The 15,887-nt window shown below is 46.1% G+C and overlaps 1 long non-coding RNA gene across 1 annotated transcript; it reads left to right on the top strand.

Annotated features, from left to right (window-relative positions):
- The first annotated feature begins 1,479 nt into the window (after positions 1 to 1,479).
- LOC119152459 lies at positions 1,480 to 12,274 on the top strand. The gene is made up of 3 exons (XR_005105786.1): positions 1,480 to 2,202; positions 2,764 to 2,996; positions 10,995 to 12,274. It is a non-coding gene; the product is annotated as an uncharacterized LOC119152459 (long non-coding RNA).
- Positions 12,275 to 15,887: the final 3,613 nt, after the last annotated feature.

Genomic DNA, 15,887 nt, shown 5'->3' on the forward strand with positions numbered 1-15,887 from the left:
AAACCGGGCGCGTGTCTTGTGTCACCGGCTACTTGGGGCGGCGGCGGCAGCGCACCCCTGGGCCGGGGGACAGGTGCAAAGAAGCAGCACAGGCTCACCGCCCCTGATACGGTTTAAGTGAAACGCTCCGGTACCGGGCGTGAGAGCCGGCCGTCCCCGTGCTCCCGGCGCTGCCAACGCCGGCCGCAGCAGCAGCAGCTCCGGGGCTGCCCGCCCGCACCCCGGGCTGCGAGCCGCCGTTCCCGGCCGCCGCCATCGGGCTGGCGACTGTCCGCAAATGTTAGTGACCCGCGGCGGGTGGCCTCCCGCCTCACGCAGCAACAGGGCATCCTCTCCTTTTCCCTCCGACAGCGAGAAGACAGCTCTGTGCTAAATAAAGTCGATTCTACCAATAGTGTCTATAGCACGTCAAGCGCTCGACTAACACGTTTGTTGATCGATGCGTTTGGCTGCGAAGCGACGCTGGCGCCGAGGAGAGGGCGCAGCGCCGGGGGTGCGATTCGAGCCGGGTGCTGGCAGATGTGAGCCCCAGCTGTGTCGGTGTCCCGTACTGCCCGCGGGCTCATGGCCACCGAAGACCCACGTCCGTAACTTTACCAAATGAAGAAAGTAAAGATTATTAAATATTTGTCGTTCTTTATTTCACAATGTTGTCGTTTTCGAAGAGCAACACAAAAGCAGCTGCTGCTTTGACCTCATCTTCAATCCGTCAGTAAGCAGTGGCTGCCTGCCATACATTTCAATAAACTATACCCTCAGATGCGTTCTGCGTTGCGGAAACGCAGGGCTCTGCGTCCCAAACTTGCGCGGGCAGCAAAACCGCCTTCGCCTCCGGGCGCGCCCCTGCCCGCCCGCCCCGGGGAAGGGGTCCCGGGGGCACCGGGCGCCCGGCCGCGGGCAGCTGAGCCCGGGGCACGGCCAAACTCACGCCGCCGCGGCCAAACCGACCTCAGCGTCACGCCGGGGGCCGGTTCTGGCCCGACAGCTCGTCAAAGCACACACCTCCCACCACCATCCCCGGCGCGAAGCGGGTTAACGGCGCACCCAGCCGCGGGCACCGCCGGCGGATCGATGCGGGGCGCGGCCCCCCGCCTCCCCCGGGGCACAGCCGCGCTGCCCCGCCGGCGGCGACGCCTTGCGGGCGGCGGACTCGGCGTCCAACGCGGCGGCCGCTCCGCGCCCGGGGCCGCTGCCGGCCCCCGCGCAGGCGGCGGCGCCCCCCGGGACCGGACCGGTGGGCAGCGGCGGCCCCCGCCCCGCTCCGCCCCGCCCCCCGCCGGCGGCCGCAATCGCGGGCCGCCGCAATCGCGGGCGGCGGGCGCCCCCCAGCGGCGGCAAGGGCGCACTGCGCCCGGGCGGCAGCACCGCCTCCGCCCCGCGGGGGAGACCGGGCCCGTCGTCCCCGCGGTGCCCCCCCCGCCTCCCGGCTCTCACACCCCCGCCCGCCGCCTCCCCTCGCCCACGCAGCCCCTCCGGCCCCCCGCGGGCCGAGCGCACCGCTCGCCGCACCCCTGCCACCGCGCCCACGTCCGCCAGCGGCTGCGCGGCTGCGGCGGCTTTGAGGAGTGGGCTAGCGGCGCCCGGTGCGGCCTCGCCGCGGGGCGTGCGGGCGCGGGCGGGGGGGGGGCAGGCGGCAAAGCAGCGACCGTGCCTGTGTGCGGGGGAGTCGCCGGTGCTGCCGGCCGGCGCGGCAGGCAGGGAAATGGCACCCCAGCTCACATTTCGTCCTCCCCAGCAGCCCCCCCCCCGCCCACCCCTCGGCGCTTAGAGCGGATCTAAGCGCAGCCGGCGGGTCGATATCGGTGGGTGTTTTCCAATAAAATGGATTTCGTCAGAAAACCGCCGGCTGCCGCTGCCGGTGGGACGCGGGTGGGGAGCCCGCCGCCTTGCCTGCCACACGCAGCAGCGACCGCGGCATCTCCCCGCGCTGCCACCAACCCGGACGGCACGGTTGGGCCCCCGCCGCCGCGCCGGGCGAGGGGCCGCGCCGTGCCAGCCCGCCCCTAGGGACGCGGCCGCGGCCAGGGATTCACCGTGACCCGAAGCAGCCCGTCTCTAAACCCCGCGCCGCCGGAGCGCCGGGAACGGCGATCTCTCTGCCTTCGAGGGAAGCGGGCAGCCCGGGCAGGCGGACCCCCAGGCGCCTCGGACGCGGAGGGGGCGGCCCGGGGCCGTGACCGAACGCGCCCCCGGGGCCCGGAGGTAAGGGGGGGCGGGGAGGAGCGGGGGCCGGCGCGGCTCCGCACTGCCGGGGCGGCCTCGGGGCGCTCCCACGCAGCGCGCTTTGAAAGGGCGGCCTGAAGCGGGGGGCTGCCACCAGGCGGGATATCCGTGCATCCATATGCACACACACGTACCGGCGCGGGGGGAGCAGCCCCGGGGCGGCCAGCGCCGCGGTGCAGCCCCCCCCCCCGGCTCCATTTTGCGCGGGGCGCGCAAAGGCGGCGGCCGGTTCCCCCGCAGGCTCCGCGCTGCGCTAAAACCCGAGCAGTGAATTAAAAGCGCCGATGATCTGAGGCAGCCCTCTAATGCAAAATGACAAATTGCACTTAGGCAATACATGAACGAGAAAATGATTTATGGATTTTCACGACGGGCTGAGCAAATGAAGGCGACATGAATTATACATCCTAATGTGCAGTATATCATTTTCTAATAACACTGTTTTAGTTCTAATGCCATACGCTGCTCTCTTCGATAGGGGGTATTGATTAAATAAAAAGTCCGAGGGCTGTCTTTAAACCGGTCGCATATCTTCTGCAGGCACCAGCTGAGGTTTATATATTTACCTTCCGCTAAAGCGAAGGGCCATCATCGGACCCCTGACACCATGGCGTTTAGTTTTCCCCATCTGTCATCATTTAATTTGGCGGTTACTTTGCCAAATGAAGACTAATCTTTCGTATCGCTGCCTCTCGCTCCGTGCTGCCATTTAGAAATGTAAATAGATGACATCGGGTCTGTAAATCCGCTGTGCTGACGGGGATGGCACCTGGGTAAGTCAAACCTTTCCTCCCTGCCAAAAACCTGCATGCGCCTCTTCGGCACCCCGAGCACAGAGGGGCATTTTCTGGCAAAGGAGAACACACGGTAAATAATACTCCTGCTCAGCCAGAACTTTCCTAGCATCTCCGTTTACCGAATCTCACGGATTATCTTAAAGATAAAAAAACCCCTTTGCGTTTAACTCGCACGTGCCGTGTGTGTGTGTGCGAATCCACACACAAAAAGCTGAGCAGGCCTGCACAAGGGGAGGAAGAGCTGTCAGATGGGTTGGGGGCTTTGCCCCAGATCCAGCCTGGAATGTGCCCCAAGGCCAGGACTTCCCCTCTCCCCCAGCCAGGGCCTTTTGCCCTTCATCACAGAGTAGCGATGAAGTCATGGTGACATAATGAACATCCTCAGTTATTTTCAGTGGTTCCTGGTCTGAAACACCACTTGACATTAAGAAGGACAAACAAGTCCTGGCCCTCCATAAGAAAGTCTAAGAGACTGGGGAGACAGAGGTAAAGGATTGACACATTCATTTTGGAGGTGGGGAGTGTCAAATCGATAATTTTTTGGGGAAGGTGAGGGAATGCTTCATTTCTCATTACCCAAGTGCAGTGTTTCCATTGTTCAGACACAAAAGGAGTCACACAAGTAAGGAAATGCCCAAATGCCGTGTTTTGAATTAAACAGTCGCTTCCCTAACCTGGACAATCATAGCTTTGGGCGTAGGCAGCTGATCTCCATTGTTTAGTTGAGTCACCAGAATGATCTGTTCCTATTTTAGGTATTGGTCTTAGTTTTAAGGCTGAGGAACATTGTGCCCTCTTTACTGTCTGGATGTTAAGAACACATTGAGAATTGGACTTCCTTTCCCACCCCCTCCCCTGAATCTCCTAGGTTGTCATTACTTGGTTTAATTTTCATTGTCTAGGTTTAAAAAAAAAAAACACCCAAACACAAACCAACAAAACCCACCCAGGTTCTTCTCCGAGCGAATTAATAACAGCTCTTAGTGCAGGAAAGATTACTGGAATCAATGATGTGATTAGGATTGTAAATAAGAAGTAAAAGATGTCACCATTAGAAAAAGCCTGCTTTGCTAACAGGAAGATGTGTATGTTTTACTGAAAGGGCCATAGGATGAAAATCCTGCTTCAAACAGAGGTCGATACAGAACAATTTCAGAAATTAACTAAGGGGCCTGATTAAGGTTATTTTTGTCAGAGGGAAAGGTTCACTGCCACCACTCCCTCAATGGATTTCTCTCTTAATTGCCAATGAGGAGACAAAACAGGAAGGCTAGACAATTTGGCTAATCAATAATAAAAAAAAAAGCCTGCCTGGAAAAAAAAAAAAAAAAAAAAAAAGCATGTTTGCCTGAGGAGCACTCCTAGGGTCAGATCGATGTAGCAGCCACCAAAGTTCTTGCAGAGGTCACCAGTGATTAAGACATTTTCTGATGGCTTTTAAACAACGCTGGAGCCAAGCATCTGCTGCGAGGTTGCTAATGTAAGCAGAACTGGAGATACGATGTTAATCATCATTCTCATGCTTATGGGAGTACTCCTGGTGATAAAAACAACTTGTTGTATTTATGACCTTAGACAGCTGTTTTAATAAATGAAGATAAAGTATTACTTCATTACATGCTCTGTACTGCACTAGTGATCGGGTATGATGGAGCCTCTCCAGAAGGTGCTGGGAGTCCTTCTGAATAAGAATTGCAGTGGATGCGCTACAGCCCAGAACAGAATTACATCTGCATCCTACAGGGGTTTCTTGAAGCCAGCTTCTGCCTCCTTTTCCTTGCCTCCAGACATTCATACAAGTTTCAGGGAGACCACTCAACACAGCAAGAGGCTGTTCAGTGTGGAACAGCAGATTGGTGCAGACGCTGGTATTGGCCCACCTTGTCCGGCTTTCAGAGTCTATCACAATGTTTAGTGCAAAAAACCCCACAACCAACCACCCCCAAAACAACCCAGCCTGTTTTGATGACCTGTGTTTTTAGGTGATTCAAGTCCGCACTGAAATAAATATAACTCTTATTTTTCACAGTTAAGCTCTCAACCCTTTCTACAGCATCCAGATCAGACCAGCCAAGGTCCTGGTCACTTCAAAACTCTTATCTGCGTGCATGGCTTTACTAACCAACGTGCATTGAACCCGATTCCTATAAGCTTGCCTCATGTCCCATTATTTTTAATCTATTAATTAGTGGTAAATATAACAATCTTGAACTTCGGGCTTACTGTAGTGCTGCAGATACATTATAAACCATCAAAAAGACTTTATATGATGTGACCAGTCAAAAATACACATTCCTTTTAATTTGCTTACTTGCAGATGAGAGATGACATCGGTATCCAACTTCACTTCACAGAAGATGTTGCTTGACAATATACTTTTCAAGAAGGCAAATTACTTATCACCTAACTAGATCTTTCAGACGTTTACTTCATTGATAGAAAGCTGATATTGCATCAGCTGAGAAGCAAAATGTTATCACATTTATGAAGACAGGCATCAAGCCACTATTTTCTGTGTAAATTTCTTTTCTCATGATATAGCTCAATCAGCTGCACCTATTTCTTTGAGCTTCATTGAAATACAGTTGACCTGTATCTGAATTTAACAAATACTGCTAAGCTTGAATGATTACTAGAGCAAATGAGGACAAAACTGCAGTGGAAAACTCCAGTTGCTTGAGACTCTGTAAGCTTCTTATTATACACTCAAAGCAATAGGTAGATGTACTTACTCATGATAAAGAAAATTGCTCTGTTGATTTTCTTTTCAACAGCAAGTTCAAGCCTTAAAGTAAAGCATAGCTTGTTTTGAGGTTCAGCTTGAAAGCAGTAGTTGAAATATAAAACTTTTATTCTTATCCATATAATAGCATATGTGTAGTGCTTGGCAAAACAAATAGTAAACACCCCCCACACACCCCCGATTGTTTGCCCAGAATAATTTGCATTCTTGGGCCTCATTGTTCCATGTATATATGATCTCCAGCATAATTGTATCATCTCAGTCATCATACCATCTACTCAGCAGATAACAATAGTACCTACTAGGAAGTGAAAGGAGAAAGATGGGAAGAATGGTGTTACAGTTACATAGTCACTTAGCAAAAGAGTGCACATCTGTATTTTTATACGTATTCCAGGTGGAGTTACTTTCGCTATCAATAGTTAAGAATGTATTTTTCTCTTTGAGTCTTCACACAAGACCCTGTTCTCAGGTGCTCACTCTTTCTCCTCAAATTGCATCTGGCTTGTGTCAGCTTCTCCATAGTGTTACCTACCTCAACTGGAGTATTAAGGAAGTTCCAGCTGGAAAGCAGCTTAGTCATTTATGAGGCAATAATCAAGGATATTTTTTTTATTTATTTATTTTTTTGCCTACACTAAAAATATTGCTACATTCAATTCACAAATTTTACCACCTCCACATTTTGGAAGAGTGACTTTAGCAGATGGAGGTCTCAGGAGTGCTTTTTGCCATTCTCAGGAATAACACACCAAAGTGGTAAGTCCTTGGAAAGCCTCAGCTTACATACTCTCAGAAGTTTGCAAGTTGGTCTTTGCAAAATCTGTACCAGACATCTCCTCTCACGGCTCCTGCTTAGTGGCTGGACTGCATGACAGAAACTGTGCAAGTTCATATATTCCATGCCATTGCTGTCTCAAAATAATTATTACCAGGGGTTTTGCAGGCTCCTCCATAGAGCTGGTTATAGATTTGAAACCTGTGTACACTTATCCATACACTTACTACTCCCACTGGTGGTAGGGAAGCAGGAAAAAGTAGAAAAAAAAAAAGCACACACATAGAACGCCACATAGAATAGCAGAAAAAGGAGGTCCCAAGTACTGAAGTATAGAGAAATCACTATAAAAGTGTAAGTGTATCAAAACAAATGGTAAGAGAGAAAAATGAAAAAAGCCTTTAGACTTAAAAGCAAAAGCAAGCAGACCATAACCACAAAGCTAAATATCCTACCAGGCTTTTCAGCATCTTCTTAACTTCCTGCAACCTAACAAGAACAAAAGAGCTGTTTAAGTTCCCCTTCCCCTTTTATCAGGAGGCTTTACATATGTATGTGGAAAAGCTCACAACTGCTAGCTATTACTTAATTAGCTGAAGTAGGAGTAGTCTCTGCTATGGATCTCAGTGGTCCACACTGTATTCATTATGCAAGTCGGGGCCTGGTGTTGCTACAATTACATTTTTTCAATTAAGAAATCAAACCAAAAGGTTGTCTCTCTCACCAGAAGTCCGTGCTAAACCGGGGATCTCTGGGGGCGGCGCTGGCTGCGCAGCCACTGCCTCACGCAGCTGCAAGGTTGCTCTGATCAGCAGGATCTTGCAGCTACGGGGGACAGGGATGATACTCCTCACTCAGCAAAATGTTGGAAAAATTCTTAATGAAGTATGCAAGCTGCAAAACCAGACTTAAGAAATGTTTGATTTCAAAGTTACGACATTGCTTCTAATGAGCCTGTGTGCTGTGGTGATCTGTTACTGGAAGATCCCTCTCTGCCGCCCATCCGCCCTGCAATTTGTTCATTGGGACGAGGGACTGAAACAGTACCAGATTTTTGTTCTGGGACATGATCTTTTCCCAGAAAGCTTTTGTTGAGTGAGCAGTGCACAGAATGAGCAGTGCTGCTGATGTTGAATCAGAGCTGGTTAGTACCTGCAGGACTTTGGCTTCTGTTACAGTATCCCATGATGAGGAAGGAAAAGATCTTGTAGTCAAATAAGTTTAATGTTGTATGCTGTTCTGTGTTTGCGTGTGTAACGTGTAACATCTTCATTTTAAGAGGGGCTGTAACAGTATTGCTGAATGTCTTTTGACGTGAATGGATGAATATTTGCGAAGCACTTGGGCATGGTAAGAAGAGCTCTGGAGGTGATTACAGTTTTATAGGAAGTGGAGGGCTGGCACGATGTGCCCTAAAGAAGTCTGCAGCCACATGTGACTGTCTCCTAACATGCCCACAGCAAGCTGCTGAATCACACCTGCTTCCTTTAATACTGGCATTTTCTCATTTTGCAGGCTTTACTATGCAAATCTTTTTGAAGTAACACATGCATATACAATCACATACATATGCTTATATGTAATTACACGAACCTTGATGTTAAGCTTGGAAAGAAATGACAGTGCTGCAAGATGTGCGTGTAGGGGGAGAGGGGAATGCAGCTGCAATCGACTTCAGTGGGAGCAATGGCCAATACAAAACCGATCCCGTCTGTAACGAGAGGCGACGTCTTTTAATTCAATGCGCTTCCAAGCTCTCAGGAGAGGCCGATCAATTGCGCCACTCAAGACAGCAAAACGTTGCCCCCATGACTGACAGGGTCACCCCACCGTGGTGGAGCTCAGCGCAGCAGCTGGACGGCCTCGGTGGCTGCTCCTCCCAGCTGCCAAGTACCAGTGCAGGGCATCCTTCCCCCGGCAGCAGCCTTTCTGCACCCCTGCTGTGCTGCGAGCTGCAGCAGCTGCTGCTTTGAAGGGATGGTCCGGCAAATCCTGCAGCTGTGGGAGGCAGCAGCTGGATTAAAAAAAGCAGCGTAATGCCCACGCAAAAAGAGGAGCTGTGCCTATTACAAATAAAAGTAGTGATGCAGCTTACTGTTGTGTAGTCACTTGCATTGCTGTGTGGTCACGAGAGGAGTGTCTGTCTTCAGAAAGCAAAGAGCTGACTTGAAGAAGTAATGAGTTTAGTGGAGAAAAATACAACACGGCTGCTGTGATAACTCTCTGTGAACTAAGCATGGAAGTAAAGAGATTTGCAGGAAAAGGAGGGAAAAGGAAGACAAGACAGGAAGGACTCAAGTTGTGGGAAGTGTAAAATGGAAAAGCGAGCCATGTAATGGGATTTAGGGTAGAGTGGGAAGATGATAGAAATCTTGCAGGAAGGCTTGGATTTTCTTAGCTTTGAAAAGCATTAGAGAGTTTGCTAGCTTTCAGTGATTCTCATTGATTTCTCTGTAATTGGAGAAACCTTGGTGAAAGGGGTTTGTTTCTTCCTGTAAAAGGCAGTGTCAAGAGCAGAGTGGGAATATTTTGGAACAACTTATCGCTGTTCCTGGTTGTGGTCTTCTGTTGGCTTTAGTTGGGAAAGCCTTTTCTGCAAGAATGTGTTAGAAAGTTGTCTGCAGCTCTCCCATCCTGCATGTACTGTTGAGAGTAGGGATCCATGGAACGCTTGCGCCCCCAGTTTCCACCACTCTGTAGTTTCTAAGAATCCAGAGGTGACCAGGAAGCTAGTTTATAATGTTCAGTTTGCTGGAAAGGAAGGATATATGCTTTTGACCCTTTGCCATATTTTGCTCAGCATGGAAAGAAACAAAAGCACAATTATGAAGAAACAGCCTTTAAGGCATTACCAAAGTGCCAATGAATAGCTTCAGAAGTGCCGTGTTCTTATTGCAAGCAAAGATAGAAAAGCCAAAGGATATTTGTATACATTGATTTTGCAATGTAACTATAGGCTTACAGGGCAGCATTGAAGAATATTAACTGAAAATCCTTGACCAGAATTCAGAAAATTACAGCATCATCATAAATCCTTTATCTACGGAACACTATATATAAACCTGTAAATTGTAGTGCTCCTTTTTAGAATTTTCACTAGGTAATAAATAACCACCTTGTGTTGTGGTCTCTGTGGGAAGAGGGAGGGTAATACCTGATTGGTATTGTAATCTGAGAAATCACAAAAAATGGGACTAGAAAAATTACATGTATCTAGCTGTATTTTTTTCCTGCCACAATGAGCTTTCTGGGTAATAATTTGGTTCTGAAAATTTCTAGAGGTGATTGCTGTAATAAAACAGTTTCCAGAGCTTATGTGCTTTTAGGGAATGGCAAAAATTGCCATTTGATGTAGTACCAAAGTTAGAAGACAGGATTGTGCTCTTGCTTTGCTAGTGGTGGTGATTTGGAAGAACTGCTTTACTTTTCCGTGCCTCAGTCTTCACATATGTATAATGGGCATAATATTATTTCTCCCTTATGAAAAAAACGAATTAGGTCCATGATTAAGAAGGTCCTGTACAGGAACTGGATCTCATTACTGTGTGTGAGTCTGATCTGAGAAGGATTTTCTGTAAGCCTGCCTACTGAAGTGAGGCAGGAGTAGAAATGTCTGCTTTGGACATCTTAACAGCAGAATTCCAGGAACTTTTTGCGGGAACTTGGTGTGGTATGGCAATATGAAAAATGCAGTGTTAGAGCTTTCAGTGCTGCATCAAAAAATGCTATGGCCATGGCCAAAATACAGTCTGATGTAAACACATTTGGCTTATTCAAACGTCTTCAGAATATACAGTTAATTTTGTAGTGGCAAGGTTTACTGCTTTTTCCCTGTATGCTGGATCATAGGTAACATCTGTCTTGACTTGGAAGAAGTTGGTAGATGTTCCATGTTGCTCGATTTGTCTAATCTGCTAGGACTGTGATTGTCTGATGAGCTTGAACCTGCTCCAGCTTGTTATTGCCGGCTGAACAGATAGCATGTTCTATCTGCTAGAAGAGAGAGATCTACCTGCTCATGTATGGAAGATGCTAATCGTATATTACTGACCTAAAAAGCCTAGCATAAATTTATGAAAATACCTGTAAAATTAGAATAGAGGTTTCCTCAGTACCATCTGGTTGCCAAATGAGGCATTAGGCAATAATAGCTTTCAGTCTGTGAGAGTGGTAGAAAAAAATTTACAAAGTGGTTTAACCTTTCTGGATATAAAGGCATCATAACTTTGGCATCTGTTCTAGTCCCACTTAAATCACTGGAATTTTTGATACAGTTTTGTTTACCTGGGATAAGATGACATCCCGGTTATAGACACGGCTTCATTTGTCCTACAAATCTGTGTGTGTTTGCCAGCCACTGGACAGCCATTCTTTGATCATGTGGGGTTTTTTTTTGTTCGTTTGTTTTTGATTGTTTGGTTTTTTTTTGTTGTTTTCTTTTTTTCTCTTACAGGAGCGATAGAAACGTATTTTCCCTGGCACTCACTGTGAACAGTAGAAGTCTTGCCTGAAATGAGGAATGGTCAGTATCCAACCAGTGTAAGTTTTAGTTCAAATGTTTTGGAGTCACATTCCTTATTTTTATCATTTGATGCTATATTCATTTTTTGGCCTTGCTCTACAATATATATATACATGTACACACACATCTACATACAAGTGGAAGTAAAACTGTAGGTTACAGAAGTCTGACCTTGCATTTAATAAACATGTGAAATTGTGAAGAAAAGCCCGTAGGTAGCTGGGATGTGAAAGAAATGGAGAACCAGGACCCTGGAACCGGCAATGCAGAGAGCATTTTCTAGAAAGAAAAAGTATGTCCCACTGTCCCTCCAGTTTCTGGCAAATAATTTTTCATTCAGCATCAAACTGAGAGATAAAATAGTAATTATTCTTGCTGTAAGTAATGATGCATCTCAGAATAGGGAACCAAACTTCTGTGCCTTGTTGCTTTTCCTTTCACTTCCTCAGACCAAATGAATTGTATTATACTGGGGAGCAAAATGCTGCAAGTTTCCATTTTAAAAATTATGGAAAGTAAAGTAAATAGAAAGAAAGCGCATGTTCCTTTTTGTTGTATTGTTATGGAGGTTATAACTAGGGTTGTTTTCTTACAGCTTTAAGCTGAGTTGTTATGAGCAGTTATTCTTATGGAGTCGGTATGGATCAGATCCAAAGTTGTTCAAGCAAATAGGGAGATTTCCAGCAAATTCAGTGTCCTTTTGATCGGGCCCTTAATCTTCTAGAAAATGGTGAGCTTAATGGGACTATTGTGTACGTGGTGCTGATGGTGTATGGAGCTCACTTTTGTGCCTAAATGAGAAGAAGATGGAGATTTACTAACTGGTTGTCTGTAAGTATTGTTTTACTTCATTGTCATTCTATTCCCTTTCCAGCTGTTTTTGTATATAAAAAAGTTCAAGTAAATCCTCTTTAAAAGGTCTGCCTTTGTGTTAAGGTACTTAAAGTTTAATGTCTGTGTGTCAGAGAGCTTTTATGAAAGAAGATTTGTCCAGGCATATCCTGTAATAAACATCTGGAAACTGCAGGGGTTGGCTAATGGTGCCTATATAGCAAGAATACAGTTTAACTAGCTGGCTTTACATGAGGATTAATTTCCTCCCTTGTTTTTGTATTTGGTTTTGGTGGGTTTCTTTTTTTTTTTTTTTTTTAATCTTCTCAATTGACTTGTTTATTTTGTAATCTGAATATTTATGTCCTATCATGGTTAAACGGTCTTAAATAGTCTTCTGGTTTGCAGGTAGTGCAAAACTCCTCATCCTGGATTGGCACAGGGAGGGCTGTATCAGAGCAAATTACATCTCTGCGTGGTATTCACTGATTAAGTGTTTGAAGAGCAAAGTTGCTCATCTTTAAAGACAACTTCCTTTAGTACAAAATATATAGGAAAATGAGCATTTCTAGATTAGTCAAAAGCAAGAGCTGCCACAGAGGTAATAGGCATCATTTGTATGTGGGCCAAAAAATTTAATTAGGATTAAGCAAGACAGAAAACTAGAGCTTCAGCCTATCTGATATAAACCAGAAGTGAAGGCTCTTAAACAATTTGGGGTGTGGAGGGAATTTAAGATTTTTACATAATGGAAACAAAAAGACAATGAATAGTTCCAGTAGTAGTAATGGAGAAGAGCAGGAATTGCAGAAAACATCATAAAAGAATAAGGAAATAAAATATATGTTTGCAAAGGCCCCAGAGGGAAAATTAGGTAAGGAAAGTTCTAGCAAGTAGGAGGTAGAATATGAAGTGGTAATCCGTCCACTACATTTATAGTCCTGTGAACGAACAAGCAAACCCAAAATCCTTACGTTGGATGTGATGGTGCTGAAGGGTAACGGGCTGTAATGACAAGAGGCGCTGTCAAAGTGCTCGAATGACAATAGGTTTTAGAAAACAATTTTAAGTGTATGACTTAATCGGTAATTCTTGGAGAATTATTATCACTGACAGTCCAGGAACAGATTAATTGAGTGGATGTGCAGAAATAAAGTTATCATCTCCCAGATTTAGCTGCACTTACCTAAAGTACAGCTTGACTCTTACAGATGAAATGGAGCTGGGTCAGTCAGGGTGGAAATCAGTCGAGTGAGTCAGCCCTTGGGCAGAAGCGCCAGCCTAGATTCAGTCTGTTGAGCAATGGGAACGGCATTTTCATGTGCCACCGGTGCTTGCTGGGGCAACACCAAGAAGGGCTTCCCAAGAGCGCTGCACTGCCAGCGGTACAGCGGGGATGATGCTGACTGAGGACCTGGAGGAAGCTGGCTCACCTCAGGACCTCATTTGTCCCTCAGAGCAACTCCTCTGTGATGATTCCCCACGGGGTTTCCAGCAAAAGGAAGATTTTAATTACTTTGAGGAAGAATGAGAAAAATAAAGATGTAAATGAGAAATGCACGTGGTTACAGATGCTTGCAGGTATTCGCTGTCAGTCCCTTTGTTCAAAACGTCCCCAGCCCCGGTTGTTTCTGAAGGAGGAAAAAAAAATGCTTCTGAGATATTTAAAAGTAATTTTGTTCTCATTTATGTGGGAAGATAAATTGTGATACTTATGAAATTATTTCATTTTAATTGTGGATTTTAAAAGATGTTTAGTATTCAAGGATGGTCTAGCTTTAGTCCTAGAAAGTTTATCATGTTGCTCTATTTCACCTGTGGATCCAATCTTGAAAAAAGCAGATTACGAAGCTGCAAAGTCTCATCGCATTTCTCCGCTGTGTTACCTCATTTTCTTCTGAAGAGGCCTGCCTTAAGAGGCCACACTTTCTAAGCCTGTAGACTGTCTTGTATCTCAAACTGCTAATAAATGCCAACTCGGATTAATTATGGTGTTGGTGTGTGGTTCACATTAAGAACAGCAGGGTTACTTTTAAAAGTGGAGGGGCTGCGGTCTGTTGCAACAGTATGACCATGTAGCGGGTCTTCCCAAGTAGAGGTCAGCCATCAATAAACCTTCTCAGACCAGAACTGTGCAGACTTGTGCATTTTTAGGTTAACCAGCGCTTGCATGGTCCCTCTCCTTCCATCATCATTTTGACAGAGAAGAATGCGCTTGCCATGTGCAGGGATCATCTAAGTCTGGGTTGTGTCCACCCAGTGCGACCTGTGGGCTCATGCTTTTCTGTGCATCGTGAGTCCGTAGTGGGAGAAGACTGCAGGAGACGCGGGCTCTGCCCTTCTCCCTTTCACCCAGTGTAATTCGGATGGGATTATCGGAATGCTTGGGTGAGTTCGTTACCCTGAGCACGTGGGGAGCTACGATCCCTTGTGTGTCCTCTCCCCCTTCTGTTTTATTGACCTGCTCCTAAACAGAGAGGCATTTTCTCTTTTTCCTTCCTTCCTTCCCCCAAAATGTGGTTCTGCCATCATTTTATCATGTGTGGGGGTGACTTCAGACTTATGCGGTTCGGGCTTGTCTTTCTTTGCTGGCTTGACAGGTTGTATGGAGCCTACTTGTCCACACAAACACTTAAATTAAGTTCCCGAGGTTAGCCAGCGGGGAATATGCCTTGAACCCTCTGCCGCAGACTTCCGTGTGCTAGACCAGACATAATACATGCCTCAGATTTGATAACTGTAAGCATTTTAATTACACGGATGCATGTTGGTAGTACAGGAATGTAGTAAAATCTAATTTCACCATTACAGTATGTAGTATGGATTCAGTATATAAATTGAAATTGTCGTACATGGGGTCAAATTCTTCAGAGAACTCCGTATTTAAAATAAATTGATTCAGACAGGGTGTTTTTTTCATTACTGAAAAAAAATAATCTAAAATACTTGTTTGAAACTGGCTGAAACAAAGTTTACTTCTGGTTTTCACAGTTTCTGCAATTACATGAAATAGTAGAGTTCAATTTAATTGGCCATGCACAATGTGTTTGCACATTACTAATTTTAAAATCCAAGGCTTAATGTTGAAGTTAGAATTTGAATGAGATAAGTAGACAAATACAAATTTTTTATATACACTAAGCTTTCCAGTCGCTATGATGCTGATGCTTAGATACCCTATTTAATGATAGTTAATACAGTGATACTGATTTTGTCCCTGCTGTGTTCATTATTAACCCCAGAAGGTAATGGAAATCTTATTAGACTCAGTGCTGGATATTAATACTGTGCCTGACTACGGTATGAAAAAAATGAAGAAAGAGCCTGCAAACATTTGTGAGTTAATTGCCTGACTTGGAAACCACTAATGTACATGAGTAACATTTACTCACGCAGATTGTCTCAGTGAATTCAAAGTCCCTCTGATGGCTGGTTGTAGAATAAGGCCATAAATCACCCCTTTATGGAAAGTCTGAGAAACGTTAATGGGAAAGCACCCACAAGATGCTATGGAAACTTTGTAAGTTTTTGATGAACAGTATTTTAAAGGCATATATAATTAAATAAAGGTACTGGTCAATGTTTAAAAGTAAAGAAGAGCCAGCAGCTGAGCTTAGCTTGCCCATATATATATATATATATAAAATAAAAATCTGGAGCAGCCAGCTTTCTGTTGACACAATTTCTATTCTGTGTCAGCCACAGCCACCACGTCCATGTTCCTTCAGACCTGATACACCAAACTCAGTGACTGAGTTACAGATGCCCCTACATAAGTTTTTCATTTATTTTTGTGGCCAGCCAGCATTGTCGTAGCATCAGTGGCTGGGCAGGCACCTGGGACACAGAGGAACCTGGCACCCTGCTTTCACAGGGGAACTGATGCTGGGACACACACTGACAGGACCTGTCTTCTGGCTAAGTGAAAGTGCTGTGATGGCCCACCAGGGCCTTGTGTACATGAACAGTGTGGTGATACCTAATGAAGATGAT

The sequence above is a fragment of the Falco rusticolus genome, chromosome 1 (genome assembly GCF_015220075.1).
Source record: "Falco rusticolus isolate bFalRus1 chromosome 1, bFalRus1.pri, whole genome shotgun sequence".
NCBI lineage: Eukaryota > Metazoa > Chordata > Aves > Falconiformes > Falconidae > Falco > Falco rusticolus.